Source organism: Neofelis nebulosa, chromosome 1 (genome assembly GCF_028018385.1).
Source record: "Neofelis nebulosa isolate mNeoNeb1 chromosome 1, mNeoNeb1.pri, whole genome shotgun sequence".
In the NCBI taxonomy this organism is placed as follows: domain Eukaryota; kingdom Metazoa; phylum Chordata; class Mammalia; order Carnivora; family Felidae; genus Neofelis; species Neofelis nebulosa.
This window is the reverse complement of record NC_080782.1, coordinates 208,595,593-208,612,729: the sequence shown is the minus strand read 5'-3', so window position 1 is coordinate 208,612,729 and position 17,137 is coordinate 208,595,593. Positions and strand designations below refer to the sequence as shown.

The window sequence follows — 17,137 nt, the reverse complement described above, 5'->3', positions numbered from 1 at the left end:
CACATTCTACCTCTCCCTAATAGCCACCAATAAGCCTCTAGATAAATTGGGATTTTCATTCTGTTGACTGTTGATTGCTTCACACTCCCTACTGGATCATTTCTTGGCCAGTGGCACCCCAAAATAATCCCTTGCATTTGTGTTGCATTTCAGAAGCTACAGTATATTTCTATAACCATATCATTTGATAATAACAGAAGCTCACTACAAAATCAGGGTAGGCCATATAGTAATAACTCCTTTTGAAAAATGACAAATCAAGCCTTATTTCTGCTCAAGTACTCGCATCTTGTCATTCCTGGTCCCTTTCAATACGAAAGATGATTTATGTACAGCTAAGCAAGTTGGTCATTTTATTTATAAATCTCCCCCTGCCTCTGCCACTTCATTTAAATATTCTACCACATTGAGAAGGAACTGCCTTTTTTTTTTCCTAATAGTTTTAGCCCCCAGAATGCTACTTACTCCACAAAAACAACCTTCATTCTCCTAAAATTATCTCACACCCTAGGCAATGATCCCCAATACATACATCTCTCTAGGGCTATTTTCCAAGTCTTCTGAAAAAGTATGTTTGCATCCATAAAATACTCAGGAATAAAGTGAACAACACCCACAGTGTTGTTCATTTTATATGCCTCACAGATTCAGGAACATCGTCCATGAGTGTTCATACTTTCATTCATTTATTTGATAAATATTTGAGTACTTCCTATGTGCCAAGACACTGAGGATATGTAGCAGAGGATAAAATAGACTAACAATCTTGCCTGTGTTGAGCTTAGATTCTATCAGGAAGACAGACAGTTTATCCAGTAACTAAGAAATTTATGGAATTGTTAGATAGTCTAAAAAGATATAAATTTGGTTAAGAAGGAAAAAAGTGTGGGGATGGAGGCAAGGAGTTGAAATTTAGATTAAATGGGTAGATAAGCCTTCAACTGAGATGACTTTTGAGTAAAAACCTGAATGAAGCAAAAGAGCTAGTTATCTGGATACCTGTAAGACCATTCCAGATAAAGGAACAGCAAGTGCAAAGGCCCTGAGGTGGAGCTGTCTCTATGTGTCTCAAGCAAAAACAAAGAAGCCTGTGTGGTCAGAATGGAATGGATGAGGGCAATGGTGGTAGAACATAAAGTCAGAGAGGTATAGTTGACAATACATGGCCTAGTAAAATATAAGAGAACCATGCGAGCAGAAAATGATATGAACTAAGTCACACTTCCCAATATCTCTATCTGCTATGTTGGAAACAGACCAAAAAGGGTAAGAGCCAAAGCAGGAAAATCAGGAGTCTACTGCATTAATTTAGGCACATCATTCAGGTGTTGTAGTGGAGATGGTAAGAATGGGATAAATTTAGAAAATATTTTGAAGGCAAAGTCAGTAGAATTTGGACAAGTCATATGTGGAATGCTAGAAAATGAGACGGGTCAATGAGAACACCAAAATTTTGGCTAGAATAAGTACATAGATGAATTTTCCATTAGTAAAGATACGGAAAACAACTGTAAGAACAGATTTGGAGGTGGGGTGGGGGGGATGTGAGCAGATCTATTTGGGAAATGTTGAGTATGTTATATCTGTTAGACATCCCCATGGAACATCAGGTAAGGATCGTATATATGGAATATTTGGATGCACTTGGATATTGAAGTTCAGAGAAGGGGTCCAGGCATGAGACATAAATATGACATCATATGCATGTAGATGGTATTTTAAAACATGAATTAGATGATATCCTTTCGGGAACAGGGAAAATTAATAGAAAAGAGAAAAAGTTTAAGGAGTGATCCCTGGCACACTCCAATGTTTAGAAATTGTAGACATGAAGGGCATGGTAGTTCTGTGCCTCTAAAAGTAAAAGGAGGGGCGCCTGGGTGGCTCAGTCGGTTAAGCGTCCGACTTCGGCTCAGGTCACGATCTCGCGGTCCGTGAGTTTGAGCCCCGCGTCGGGCTCTGGGCTGATGGCTCAGAGCCTGGAGCCTGCTTCCGATTCTGTGTCTCCCTCTCTCTGCCCCTCCCCTGTTCATGCTCTGTCTCTCTCTGTCTCAAAAATAAATAAACATTAAAAATAAAAAAAAAAGTAAAAGGAAAACTAGGTAAATGTGATGTCTTGGAAGTCAAATGAAGAAAATATATCAAGGACAGAGCGGGTATCTACGTCAAATGCTTCTGATTACTCTAGTGAGATGAGATATAGAAATAATCTTTAGATTAAGCCATAAGAAAACCATAGGTGACCCTGATAAGACCAGTTTCAGCGGTACAGTGGGAATTTAAAGATGATTTGAGTGGGTTAAGAAGAGAGTGGAGTAATTAGAAACAGCAAGTCAGTGAGCATAGATAACTCTCTGGAGAGTTTGAGAGATCTAATATCTAGAGGAGAAACCAGAGTCATGAGGTATTTTTGTTTTTGGTTTTTTTTTTTTTTTTTTTTAATATTGGAAAAATAACAACACAATTACAAGCTAATGAGAATAATCCAACAGAGGGGGGATAGGTGAGCTACAAAAAAAAAAAAAAAAAAAGGAGGTGGGGGAGAGTTGCTGAAATGTCTCTGAGTAGGGGAGACAGCATGGGGTCTAATCACTCAAGGAGTATTTGGTCTTCTCCAGGAATATCATTTATTTACAGTCAAAGAAAAGCAGGGAGAGTATACGGGTTAAGATGAAGACAGGTGATTAGAACATGTGGAGGTTTCTTCTGATTACTTTTATTTTACCAGGGAAGTAGAAAGCAGGGTTGTTAGGTGAGAGTTAGGAAGGGGTGTGGGGGGGAGTGCTCAGAAGGAATGAAAGAGAGGAAGTATGTGCACTAATCTAGGAACCCGGGAGAACGTGTAGATTGGTAGGATGCCTGGTAGCATTAAGGTCTACCTTGAAAGTAATGATTATGTGTTTAAAATGAAACAAGTTGGGGCGCCTGGGTGGCTCAAAAATAAATAAACGTTAAAAAAATTAAAAAAAAATAAAATAAAAAAATAAAAATAAAAAATAAAATGAAACAAGTCATCAGTGATTGGGCATTTTGTCTCACATATATTAGACTGGATTCAATCACAGAAATACTCTGAAAGCTTGTTTTAACCAAGATTATGATTTAGCCCAGTATGATTTAGCCCAGTATAACAAAGGGAAAGGGGGCAAAGGAGTTGAGAGTATTTGCAAGTGAATGAGTACAATGATGGGCCATAGATTTTTTTTAAGTTTTTATTTATTTATTTTGAAAGGAGAGAGCACATGCACATGTAAGCAGGGGAGGGAGAGAGAGAGAAAGAGAATCCCAAGCAGGCTCCCACTGGGAGTGTGGAGCCCAACGTGGGGCTCAATCTCACGAACACTGAGATCATGACCTGAGCCAAAATCAAGAGTCAGATGCTTAACTGACTGAGCCACCCAGGTGCCCCAGGGCTATATATTTTAAACTAGACAAGGGATTAAGAGAGGAGGTTAGGGATTTAGGGCTGGTGAAAAGGTAGTGGAGGGAGGTTTGAAAAATTGTTGCAGTTGCCGTACAGGTATCCCTTGCTTTCTGAAAGTTCCTGTTACTCCACTTCACTTTGTTGAAAGACCTACAGAAGTGCCTGTCTCGTGAACTGAAAGAAATCCAAGATGATTATTACTTTTATGAGAAAAAACAAAAACCACAGTTTTGCAGCGAGCAGTTACTGAGGCAGCACACGCAGAGCAGTGACAACGGCAGGGCCATGCGCCTTCCCCAGGAGCTACACTCAGCATCTCAGCCTCAAGCCACCATAGCTTTGAACTGTGTCTGTGAGCATCTGTGCTTTTTCGATTTATTTTGTGCGTCTGTTAGCAAGATGTGTCCTAAGGTATCGGAAAAGCCGAAGAGAGGGTTGTTTTTTTTTTTGTTTTTTCTTTTTGGGTCTTGCAACACTCAAAAACGTTTCCATATAAATGAATGGCAATTGCTTCTTTGCTTTATGCCATTTGGCTTATGAAAGGTTTCATAGGAATGCTCTTTCAGATAATAGGGAAGCCTGTAATTGAGGGAGTAAACTGGGGAGATAGGGATGGGGTGGTAAGCAGTTAATGGGATGTTTGAAATCGAGATAACAGATGTGTATGGGTAATGAAGTGATCACATTATAGTCAGAGGAGTGGTTGACTGAGGTCCAGTGAGGCAAAGAAACAGAGAGTACAGAATACTGGAGAGATCATATACCTGGATTTGAAACCACCAAGAATGTGACAGGAATGGTATTGGTGTGAGGGACAGTGAGCTAAAATCTTCAAGAGGTGAGGTGCATTATTCAAAGGGATGGATGGGGCAATGGGTGGTTGCAACAAAATGTGTACGAATGATACTGTACTCTGATGATGGAGGGTAAAAGTTGAATATTTTTAAGGAAGAGGAGGGTAGAAAGAATGATCTAGAAATGATAAGAAGGAGTAAGCAACCTGCCGAACCTGCTTTTATCCCTTTCTACAAGGAACATAGGAGAGGAAAGTGCCATATTTGAGGGACCTCCACAGGAAGTAATGCCAGGCTTTAGTTAGACAAGAAAAGTGAAAAGAACTTCCAAGGAAGAGGTTTAAGACATAGGGAGGTTTTTAGCTGATTGAACTTTTTTCCAGAAGAAATTAATAAGGTTCGGGAGATAAGAAGTGAGGCAATGGGGATGAGAGTCTGGAATCATTTGAAATTCCTGGGCCTCTTTTAGTAAGTGACCTGAATAGGAGTAAAGGGCATGGTAAGAGGAGTCCTCATGGGTCATGAGCTCTCTCCTCCTTTAAGAGTGGGTTCTTATTCAGAGGCACCTGGGTGGCTCAGTCGGGTGAGCATCCGACTTCAGCTCAGGTCATGATCTCCTGGTGGCTCCTGAGTTTGAGCCCCACATCAGGCTCTGTGCCATCAGCACGGAGCCCACTTCAGATCCTCTGTCCCCCCCTCTCTCTGCCCCTCTCTGCGTGAACTCTCTCTCTCAAGAATAAATACAACCTTTAAAAGTAAAAAAGAGTGGGTTGTTATTCAGATGAGTGAGCTCTTACTCAGGAGCTTGAAGAGTTCCAGACTCCTAGTGATGGAAACATGGACATGGCAGAGGGACAGCCTTACCCTTAGGGCACAGCTATTCTCCTCAACCCTGGTGCTGTGGGCCTGTGGAGCTGAGGCTGTCCCTAGTGTTCTTGCCCTTCTGGACTTCTGTCAACGAGGCTCCTAGGCTGCTGAGACTGCAAAGGCAATAGTGATTGTTCCCAGTGGTCTCCAACTCTCTCTACAGTGGTAGCCAACATTGTCCATAGAAAGTGAAATAGCTTTGGGAGAGTTTTACAGAAACCCCTAACTATGTGTATCTGTTCTGTTCCATAGGGTATATGAAATCTTTACCAAAAACAATTCTGGAAGGCAAGCATATCAAGAGGCCTATAGCCAATGACACAGATGAATTCTGACTCCTACCCTGATGTAGCTGTTTTGCTTTGGTGATTAAAATGTTTCCTGAGTATTAATACATCAAGATCAACCCAAGAAAACTGGGGGATGGTAGTAAACTCCAAAATGTCTCCTAGATAGGATTGCTAAATAAAATACATAATGGCCAATTAAATTTGGATTTTAGATAAACCATGAATATTTTTTTAGTATAAGTATGTCCCATGCAATATTTTTATTCATTGCATTTTTATTTGTTATATTTGACAACCCTACTCCAAAGGAATTTTACAAAATTAATAGAGGTTTATGAATAGCTAAACTTGGTCTGTCTTAAAGTTACAAACTTCAAATGAATATGCCTCAGAAATAATGGAAAAGTTTTAAAGCCTCCTTCCCCCAAATTACCCATTCTAGGGTCCCCATGTCACCAACTGAGTTTGGAAAGATACATGCAAAGCTGAAATAAGTCAATAGTCACCTAAGTTATTCCCTCTCTGCTTTGCCCCCAGGCACTCCATAATTCCCTATGTCTCCACAATTTCAAGTGATGGTTTAGAGAATGGAGAAAGAAGCATTACAAGAGATTGGCTCTCACAACCATTAGAACGCGGTGTGAGTGAGAGTCCAGGGGAATGGGACAAAAAAGAAACACCCTTAGGAATGGGACAAAAAAGAAACATTGTCCCTAGGATAATACCCCCTTCTTGCTATAAGCCTTTCATAGCACTGGCCTCCCCTGTGGGGTCTTTGGCTTAGCCTTGGATAAATAAATATTCTACACCTTTTTACCCTAAATAGTTTTTAAGAAAAAAGAAAGATGAAAGAAATCTTTCCTAATGAATGTTTTAGAATTCCCAGTTCAGGGGCACCTGAATGGCTCAATCGGTCATGCACCCAATTTTGGCTCATATCATGATCTCACAGTTCGTGGATTCAAGCCCCATGTTGGGCTCTGTGCTGACAGCTCAGAGCCTGGAGCCTGCTTCCAATTCTCTCTCTCTCTCTCTCTCTCTCTCTCTCTCTCTCTCTCTCTCTCTCTCTCTCTCTCTGCCTCTCCCCTGCTTGTGCTCTGTTTCTCAAAAATAAACAAACACTAAAAAAAATTAAAATTCCCAATTTAAATGTAGAGAATCTGGAACAGCACAGTAAGCCTGCCATTTGTATTCTATTTACTTAGAGCAAAGATGATGTTCCCTAATTATTGAAGGTCAGCTGTTACCAGAGCACACCCTGTGTCATGCTACCTAATGGTGAAAGTCATATGGTAGCTGAAACATGAAAGAAACGCAGTATATTAAAGTCTGCTATCAATTCAGTAGGGAAGAGCCAGCTGGATAAATCAGAATAGACTTCAGATAATCACTATATATGAACCTGAAAATTTATCCACATCCCTATCTCAAAAGCTAACACATTTCATGCTCTTTCTCATATTTAAATCTAGATAAGTGAATTTCCAATATCCTTTGAGGATGCAGCTGTTGTTTAACACTGTGATTTCATATTTATACAGCTCTTCTCATCATAGGATCTTAGACCATTTTACCAGCATAATTCAGTATTAATAATCATAAAAAAACAATAATTTCAGCTACATTATTCTACTGGGCACCTAGTCAGGAACACATTTATTTTCCTGGGCATTTGGAAGTTCCTGCTTTATCCTCAAGGAGAAAAAGCAGCCAAATCTTCTGATCCCCCAGAGGAAAATAAAAAATAATTAAGGCCAGCCAACAGGACAAAAGAATGATGTTTTCAAACAAACTCTGCTTGTGGGAACCACTAGAAAACCATTTTATATGTTCCAGGAAAGAAGAAATTGGTTTGGCGATGTGGTGAAAATTTTGACAATATGTATACAGGAAAGGAAACCAATTCTTGTATAGATTAGGCTTAGATAAATTTGTATTTTTAAAGTAATGTGGTAACTCCCCCAAATGTGACTATTAAAAATCAACTTAGAAATGTGTTTTCCATGTGAATAAATTATTAAAGGCCGCCTCCTCTATGAGCGCTGCACCTAGAATATTCTATTCTCTCCCTGTACTCTAAGATCTTACCCTACCCAACAATATAGCCAGGATGGTTATTTGTATCACTGATAACTAACATCTGATGCAGGGAACATTTGTTCCTAGAACTCCTAGTAACTCCTTCTCATCCCACCAGACAAATCGGATCCCCTTTTATTTTTCTCACCTGCACACCGTTTATTTAACTCCACCTCAAGCCAGCTTTCTCAGGTACTTACACACCCCTGTCCCAATACTTAACTATAGCACCATAAGTAAAAGGGACTTTGGCACAAAGTACTATTTCAAGGAGTTGAAATAGTCAAGGAGTCAAGGAGTGGTCAAGGAGTGACCACTGAGAATTTAGTTTAAAATTTAGGACAAGGGGGGAGAAGGAACTCCAGGTAGCAAAATGAGCAAGGGTGTCTGTTCCGTCTTGGAAGCGATGTGCAGCCCTGTGTGTGTGAAGATTAGCTGTAAAACTTGGCAGATTCTCACCAGATGCTAACAGTGATTTTTAAGCAGTTCAAATAACTTGGATAACTATGCCTCATTAAATGACATTGTGCATGTCAAACACCGCATAGCACGGTTTATTTTGGCTGATTTGCATATCGAAATCTTGGTACTGCATCATTTCTCCCATTTTAAAATGAAATCTCCTTTTGAAAGTTCCTGTTTTTTCTTTTTTCTTTCTTTTTTAAAAATCGTCCACACATCAGCTCCTCTCCCCCCAAAACGCATGTCATTCACTCAAATCAGGTCACAAAACTGAAGAAGTAGCACGCTGGGAAAACAGACTGAACAGTGGACATTATTAGACACTGTGGGATTACTTAAGTAGCTCCAGAAAGAAATTGCATTTCCATGTCACAGTGGTCTGAGATGGATTTAGGACAAGGCAACGCGAGTAATAAGGATGTCTGTTGAATGTCATGAATCCTACTAAATCAATTAGTTGCTAAGATATAAGAAGATTTTCTCTACCGTCTTCCTCACCCTCAGTGCTACAAAGGCCATGAAGTTATCAAGCACAGGGGACTGGAGTGTTCTGCCAGAGTTCAGCTGCTGCAGGAGGCTCCTAAATGGAAAATTACTCTGATTGTGAAAGTACAGTTTCAGATGGCAAGCATCATCAATGACACTGAACTTCTCTGCTGAAACTCAGAGAAAGCCCAAGTGTTTATCCCATTCTAAAGATACAATTAGCTAAAGTTTTTATCTCCACATCTGAAGAGCCTGAAACAGACAAGTGCCCGATGAGCATTTCTGGTTGAGAAAAGCAGGACAGAATCCCACACTGGGCTGGTTTCTTTTTCTTTCCATTAACTGACTTTTTGAATAGGCAGCAATTAATCACTCCTCTCTGCTTACAAAGACAATTAGAGCTTTGTGCTCTAACTCCAGTTTGATGAGTAGTTAGGGTAAAGAAGCATCATGGTCAGAATCTTCATCATTAAAGTAAGAGTTTATGCAGAGTATAATGACCAAGCAATTTTTAATCTGCATGAGAATACATCATTTCAGAAAAAAAGTTGATTTTTCTTTTGACAAAACAAGAACGTTACTGAAACATCCTTGGAAAGCGATAAAGTACAAATAAATATATTGTTCATGATTCCATAGAACAGTGCAAAGACCATGCAACCAAGAGGGTATTATCCATTAGTGTTACTCTAAGGGGTTACACTTAATCCAAGCAGTCTCCCACTGTGCTAGACCTCCTTGATATTTTATTTTGGAATTTAATTTAAAGATTAGAGTATATTCACTCTCTAAATATTTGTTCCTTGAGGCTGAATGTAATTTTTGAAAACTTCCAAAATTTATATGAAAATTCATCAGTCAAGTCTGATGAATGAGGGTCCCTAAAGTGACCACATTGAAAACCAATGCTCCTTAATGAATAGCACGTTTATCATGTCCATTCAGTTAAGCAATATCTATCAACTAAGATCTTGCCATGCGTAAAGTGTCAAGGTGGAGACATAGAAGTAAGAATACACATGCACCCTCCCCATTAAGGAGTTTATAGCATACCAGGGAGAAAAAAATACATACTTGGACACTTGCAGAACAACATCAATGATTTATAAACCAAGTGCTCTGAAAGAAAGAACAAAGGAATGATTAATTCCAACTGATTAAATCCATTATGAGAGGATTGGTGGAGAAACTTGAATCTGATGTGGGCCTTAAGAGATGAGTAAGATCTCAACAGAGGAAATCAGTGACAGATAGGAAAGGAAGCACTTGTTAAACACATGTGATAGTGAAGTGATGACACATAAGAAAGTGCAGAATGTGTTTTCCTCTTCTAAGTCAAGCCTTATTTGAAAACCACGAGGCTAGAAAAGTAGAAACGTGGCCACCGAGAAACGTACAACTGGATAGGACCTGTGAGAGCATCGAATTCTACTCTCTTGTTTTATAGGTGGATAAACAAGTAGCTAGAGTAACTTGTAAGGTCACAAGGATAACTAGACCTAGCCAGAACTGAACCCAAATCTTCCACCACCCAAACCAGTTCCTTTGCACCACCCTTGTCTAGTCTGGCATCACATCTTGGAAAGTGGTTCTTGTTTTTGTTTTTTTGGTTTTTTTTAATGTTTATATGTTTTGGAGAGAAAGAGACAGAGACTGTGCTTGAGTGCACGTGCCTGCGAGGGAGGGCAGTGAGAAAGGGCGACAGAGGACCTGAAGCAGGCTCCATGCTGACAGTAGAGAGCCTGTTGCAGAGCTCAAACTCCAAAACCCTGATATCATGACCTGAGCTGAAGTCAGACCTTTAACTGACTGAGCCACCCAGGTGCCCAGAAGGTGGTTCTCATAGGCAATAACCAGTTTGAAGTTTTTGAGCAGAACGGTGATATGATCACAAATGCATATACTGAAGAAAACTCCAAAAGCAGTGAGAAAAAACTGGAGAGAGAACTGGTTAAAAATCTTCTGTAGTCATCTAAGTCAGAGATAATGGGAGCCTGAACTGGAATTGGGATGACTGAAATAGAAAGGAAGTGATGGACTCAAGGGTCATTTCAAGGATGAAATTGCTGCAACTTGGTGATGAGAGAGGAGAAAATTACAGATGATGATCAAGCTCTAGAGCTGGAGCAAAAGCAGATGTTACCCCATCACCTGAGAAAGGAAAGGGGAACTGGATCAAAGACTTAGAGGGAGAAGACAGTTAACTCTGTGTCCCCCTATGGTGGCGAGCGGCACTCAGTCACTCCTCAGAAGCTGGGACCTAACTCTCTGCTTCCAAGTTTCTGGCCCCTAGAGCATATATGCAGAGATCAGTGGTGAATGGGGACAAAATATCACCTTTATTGATGGCTGGTGAAGAACAACAAAAACGTAAGCTTTGGGGTACAGTACTGGAGATTTACCAAGATAATTTTACTTATTTATTCTTGTTTGCCCCAAGTCAAGCATTTAGGAAACAGGGTAACATATCTACAGGGCAGAGCCTGTATCAGCTTCCCAGTCAGCATCGAGGGCAGCTTCACAGCCCAGATGGAGACAGGATGCAGAGAACCCTTCCCCATAAGAACAGACGAAGGAAGGGGAGATCTTCCTCTTGATTCTTCATTTTGAGGACAACGGCCCCACCCTCTCATAAATCATTGTGAGTGTGCATCAAACTCTGATCGAGCTGAATAACCAACCCTCCTCCTCAAAGGAAACAGAAAGAGAGAGAGGCAGGAACTTCCTTCCCAACACGCCCCTGCAAAAGCCAAACTTCCAACAGAGGAAAAAGAACAGCAAACTTCCTTGCTCCATTTCTGAGGTCAGAAATCTGAGAGTCACCCTCTTCTACAGCATTCCCTTCTCCCATGACAGTCCAATAATCCTCAAGTCCTATCAATTCTATCTCTTGAATGCAACACAACTCTGTTACCACTTGTCCCAATGGTAGTTTCTTCTCATCTCCCTAAATCAGTGCGGTAGAATCTCCTATGTCTTAATCTCTGGCTTCACAAGCTTCCATTTCATTCTTTACAATGCCAAAAGACACTGAAATGCAATGTAATCACATTCTCCTAACATCAAAACTCTCCACATGCTCCCAGTCATTTGAATAGTATCCAAATACTTGTCAGGATTGGATTTATTGCAGTTATTTGTTGTCATGTCCTCCTATCCTACTAAACTTTGAGTTCATTTATAGCAGGGACTTTTTTTTCTAATTTGTGTATTGCCAATGCCTGGAAAAAAAGCCTTCTACATCTGGCCCTTCCCATGTCTCCAACTCTGTGTCCTATGTGCCACAGTCCTTTCAGTCTCTGCTTAATTCTTATGCAAGCTCTAATTCCAGATAAACCTAACTATTTGCAGGTTCCTGAGTATTCCTGTCTCATTCCCTCACATTTGTATACTGGCTTTGCCCCCTTCTTTCTGTTCTTCTTTTCCACTTAAATATATTTCCTATATATTACCTATATTCTAAACTATCATCTCATGCCTCCCTTCCTCCAAATAGCCTTTCCTAAGGCAATTTCAATTGAGAGAAAGAGAGAGAGAGAGAGAGAGAGAGAGAGAGAGAGAATGTGCATATGAGTAGGGAAGAGAGGCAGAGGAAGAGGGAAAGAGAAGCAGGCTCCAAGCTCAGCAGAGAGCCCAATGCAGGGCTCGATCCCATGACTCTGTGGTCGCGACCTGAACCCAAATCAAGAGTCAGACACTCAACCAACTGACCCACCCAGGAGCTCCAGCCTTTTCTAATCTTAATTCTTTCTCAACACGCCGACTGAGCCCAGACTGAGTAGAGGACTCTTCCAATGTACGTATCCCTAACACTGAATTTATCAAACTACTTCATAATAGTGGTTCACCTTCTTTCTTCCCACATAAATGTTAAGTTTCTTAATGGTGCATGGGTCTTCATTGCTGGAAGTAGGACTGAATGACACATACGTTCAGTAAGTGAAAAAAGAACAAAAGAACAACAGAAAGGAAGGAAGGAAGAAAGGGAGGGAGGAAAAGAAGAAAAAGCAAGCTCAATATTTTACATAATGAGTTTTTCAACAGAAGTTTCATTAAGAAATGTCCAATAGATCCACAGGGTCGAGTGGATGGACAGAAGGTTGAGCATCTATTCCCCTGTCTTCCTGCTAATTACTTTGTTTTACTAGACTTTCAGAAACAATTCAATAACTAGAGGGTTCATTCTAAGTTGCATTTTAAGTTGTTAGGAAACAGAGTAAAAACAAATCTTTTAAGGAAAGCCATGTTTATTAAAAAGTTTCCTCATTTTGGCTTAAGTCCTTTGGAGTTAAGCTAGGCAGAAAATGTCTCCTACCCAATTAAAAGGTGAAGCTATAAAAAGTAAGCAAGGTCAAATTCAACTACATTTATAAAATATTTGACAATTCCTACACCACCGAAAAAATCATCATGTCCCCTTCAGTACATTGTCTGGTTGCTGCCTCCTGTCTCAGCAACTGCATTTCATAGTCATGGTCACAATCATGAAATACAACATTCCAAAAATTAAACTATAGTCTGTTCTTCTGGGATGGAAGTCAAAGGTCCTTCAAAAAATTCTTACAGGAATATGCAAGAACACATGAAATACTCAAAAAAAAATATCATTGTAAACTAAATAAGTTACAGTTGGAGGAAGAGCTTATGGTGATAACATATCACTTATGAAGACCAATTTAGAGTGCTAGATAAGTTGTCAGAAAACAAGAAGCTTTGTTCTGCAAAGTTGTGCTTTTAGCACTTTTGCTTCTTTGGAGAAGAAAGCCGAGCAAAGAAAATTAAAGTTCCTCCCAGTGATAGCAAATATGTAACTGCTGACACTTCCACTCAGTGTCTGTTTTGTCTTTTCCTTGTCTGTTTTCATTTTCCTGACAAACCTATTTGACTAGGGTTCTTCATTCAGTCAATAAATGTTTATTGCATACCTATTATATGAACACAATGGTTAACAAAATGCATTCCTTGCCCTGGAGCTTTAGCAGGTAAATTAAAAAACCAAAGACGAAATCAAGGTGTGATAAGGGCTAAATTGAGGAAGCAGGTGGAAAAATAAAGTAATCTAATCTGGAGAAGGGGGTTTAGTGAGGACTGAAGGTGAAAGTCATTGATAAACTGAGTTAATCAAGCTGAGGAGAGTGGTAGAGCCATAGGGGGAAAGAAATCAGGGGGCAGAGAAAGGATTTTCCCATCTGAGGGAACAGCATCTGCAAAAGAAAGGAAAAGCATATTTTGAAGAGATTTACAAACATATCAGTACCTTGTAATATACACTGTAAAAGAAAAAAAAAACATAGAAGAGCAGTCTGGAAAGATAAACAACAGGATCATGCAAATTCTGGTAGGACAAGTGAAGGAGTTGGATTTTATTGTAAGGACTGTGGGTTACACTGAAAAGTCTTAACCTCATGGTTTGGGTTTTAGAAAGACCATAGGCTATTTGTGTGGAGAAAGACGAGACTTGAGACAGTTTGGAGATTGTCCTGCCAACATAGGTGAGAGGTGATGGTGGCCTAACTCAAGAAACCAGTAATGATGTGGAAAGACCTGGATAAATTGGGATGGTATCATGGAGAAAGAAGCTGTAACAGGACTCGATATGTAGGTGAAGGAATTTAAACAGGGAGAAATCACTCTCCACATTCCTTATACCATCTTTCTTTTCTTTTCTTTTCTTTTCTTTTCTTTTCTTTTCTTTTCTTTTCTTTTCTTTTCTTCCTTCCTTCCTTCCTTCCTTCCTTCCTTCCTTCCTTCCTTCCTTCCTTTCTTTCTTTCTTTCTTTCTTTCTTTCTTTCTTTCTTTCTTTCTTTTCTTTCTTCTTTTTAAACGTGATCTATTGAACCTAAGCACCAATGGTGGTCACACATCCTAGGAAGTCACCCAAGGCAGCTGTGTGGCCTATATCTAATTGTTTCTGTTGATGGGCTAAGAATACTGATAGAAATGAAACTTCCTATCCAATTAACAGATGTTTTTTCACTGCTCTGGGAAAATGGAATGTTCAACACTATACCTAGGAGGTTGAATGAAAAACACCTGAAAAGATAAGAAGAATAATGACTGAAATCTGTGATTACTATTCCCCACATAAGTTACTAATACTTTAGAAACCCGCTATATATGCCTCAGTGAATCTGATGTGTCTCTGATTCTGTGTTGCTATTTCTGATCAAAACAAAAGGAGTTTCTATAATTATTATTTCATGTAAGTTCATGTCTCATGATTCTTTTTTTGTACCTATAATTCAAACGAACTTCAAATCTAGTCATAAGCCTTTAGATTGTTTTCCCTCCAAAATCTGAGAATGAATTGAAATTCTCCTCACATTTGCATGAAATCTATATGGAAAGTATGGTTCCCTACTAGGAGACTTTTCAACCAAAGATAAATGTAAGCAAATTTCAAAATGTTCCAAGCATCGCCCAGTCTGCTTTTTACTGCATCAACCATGAGACAAACAACAACAAAACAAAACATAGGGAAAAAGTTCTTTGTGCCTTGAGCAAACAGAGAGGAATAACAGTGAAAATCTAAACATACCACCTTTATTATGCTAAGTGAAATGAGTCAGGGAAAGACAAATATATGATTTCACTTATATGTGGAATCTAAAAAAAACACACAAAAGAACAAAGAAAACATAACAGAAACAGTCATAAATGTAGAGAATGGGTGGTTGCCAGAGGGGAGGGGTGGGGAAGTGGGCAAAATAGCTGAAAGGGATTAAGAAGTACAAACTTCCAGCTACGAAAGAAATAAGTCACAGGGATGTTAACTACAGAATAGGAAATATAGTCAGTAATATTACAGTAACTTTGTATGCTGACAGATGGTAATGAAACTTATCTTGGTGAGCACTGCATATCGTATAGAATTGTTGAATCGCTGTTGTATACCTAGAACTAATATTATACTGTATGTTAACTATGTTTCAATTAAAAACTTAATTTTAAAAAATATTTTAAAAACTTAAAAATAAAACGAACTTACCACCCTGATAGTCTCCTTTAAGGAAATAAAAGTAACACCAGACTTCTGATAAGATATAAATGCCATGGGGTACTAAAAATATCAGTCATACAACGAGAAGGGAGAAGAGGCTAAGGAGTTGTTCATAAAGAAAAATCTTTCCCAAACTCCACATAACAAACTAACCCACATAATACTCAAAGGAACTTTATTTTTTTACTGCCCCTTCTCTGAAAGGTCAAAAGTACCAATCCAGTAAATGCATGTTGATAGGTTTGAGTCTGGGAAAAACAATATTCTAACATTACAACCCTTGGCAATAGCCCAGCAAATATACGACCAAACCAGAAAATTCTCTGACCATTACAACAGAATTGTACAATAAACACCAGGAGTATTTTAAGTTTCCCTGACTAGTATTCATGGGCACTACATCCCTAAAGAAAGAAGTTGGCTTAAATGTTTGAGGTAAAACTTTGTTTAAAAAAATAGAGGTTAGTAATTAGACAAACACCTACCTTGATCTAGCACCCTACCTTGGAAGAATATAAGGGCCCTTATGAATGTTACCTTACCTGGAAAAGCATCTTTGCAGATGTGATTAAGTTAAAAATCTTAAGATGGGAAGATGTTCTTGGATTATCCGGGCAGGTCCTAAATGCAATCATAAATGTCTTTGTAAAGAACGGCAGCAAGGGATTTGATACAGGCGAGAAGTTGTCGTGACCACAGAGGCAGGGGATGTAGGGTGCAGCCACAAGCCAAGGAACCCCTGAGTTACCAGAAGCTGGAAGAGACAAGGAACAGATGCTCCCTTAGAGCCTCCAGAGGGAGCGGGCCCTGCCGACATCTTGCTTTCAGCCCAGTGATACTGATTTTGGACTTCGGACCGACAGAATTGTGAGAGAACGAATTGGTCCTATTTGAAGCCACCAAGTTTGTGATAGCTTCTTAGAGCAGCCACAGGAAGGTAATACAGATGCCTTGGGTATGTATAGCAGGGGAGGGAGACAATTCTCATCACTCACTTTGCCACTCAGCAGTTCTCCTACACAATGTGCTCACGCCTTGGGCGTGAAACCTCATAAAAGAGGCAGAACTTTAACTGAAGACAGTCTCCTGGGCACCCACACGCCAGAGGAAACGGAAACTTCCATGCAATCAGAGCAGCCGCACCCCGCTCAGTGAGGGAGTCAGGGGGTGGGTAAGAGACTGCATCCTTTTCAGTACAGCTACTGTTACCAGTTGGGGCTGAAACCATTCTGGGAGCACGTCCCTTTGTATGACTCACTGGTTAGGAGAAATCAGACGCCAAGTGTGGAGTGATGGGAAGGATTCCAGAGAAGATACTCTTTTCTCCAGCCCAGGATTCAGAAACAATGTGACTTTGGGCGAGTTGCTAACCTACTTCACAACAGTGTCATAGGGCAGCTTTGCAATTAATTTGTAAATGCCCTTTGGCCCACAGAAAATCCATTCAGCCTGTGAGATTTGTATCTCCCAGAGCTACTGATTTGCATACCGTGCAGCCCTGCAGAGGAAACCAGTGTCTGCCTGCAGTAGCTACAAATGCAGAGTTCTCTTAAAAACACAGGTTCCCTGCAAGATTCAAGCAGACATGTAAGAAAAGAAGAGGGAGATTGTGACATTTGTTTTGGTCCCACTGACGAAACCCTATTTGACACATTCTGATTCTGTTTAGCAAACGGGTATATTGGTAAGCATTTATTTCCTTGGACACTGAGGCAGTTGGCAAATTGTGTTCAGA

The 17,137-nt window shown here is 39.8% G+C and overlaps 1 long non-coding RNA gene across 1 annotated transcript in view; it reads right to left on the bottom strand.

Moving 5' to 3' along the window:
* LOC131484848 (uncharacterized) overlaps positions 1-16,937 on the bottom strand; it is a 41,465-nt gene extending 24,528 nt beyond the window's left edge. Inside the window, exon 1 of the long non-coding RNA XR_009248480.1 lies at positions 15,945-16,937. This is a non-coding gene — a long non-coding RNA (uncharacterized LOC131484848). The remainder of the gene's footprint in view (positions 1-15,944) is intronic.
* Between the last annotated feature and the right edge of the window lie 200 nt (positions 16,938-17,137).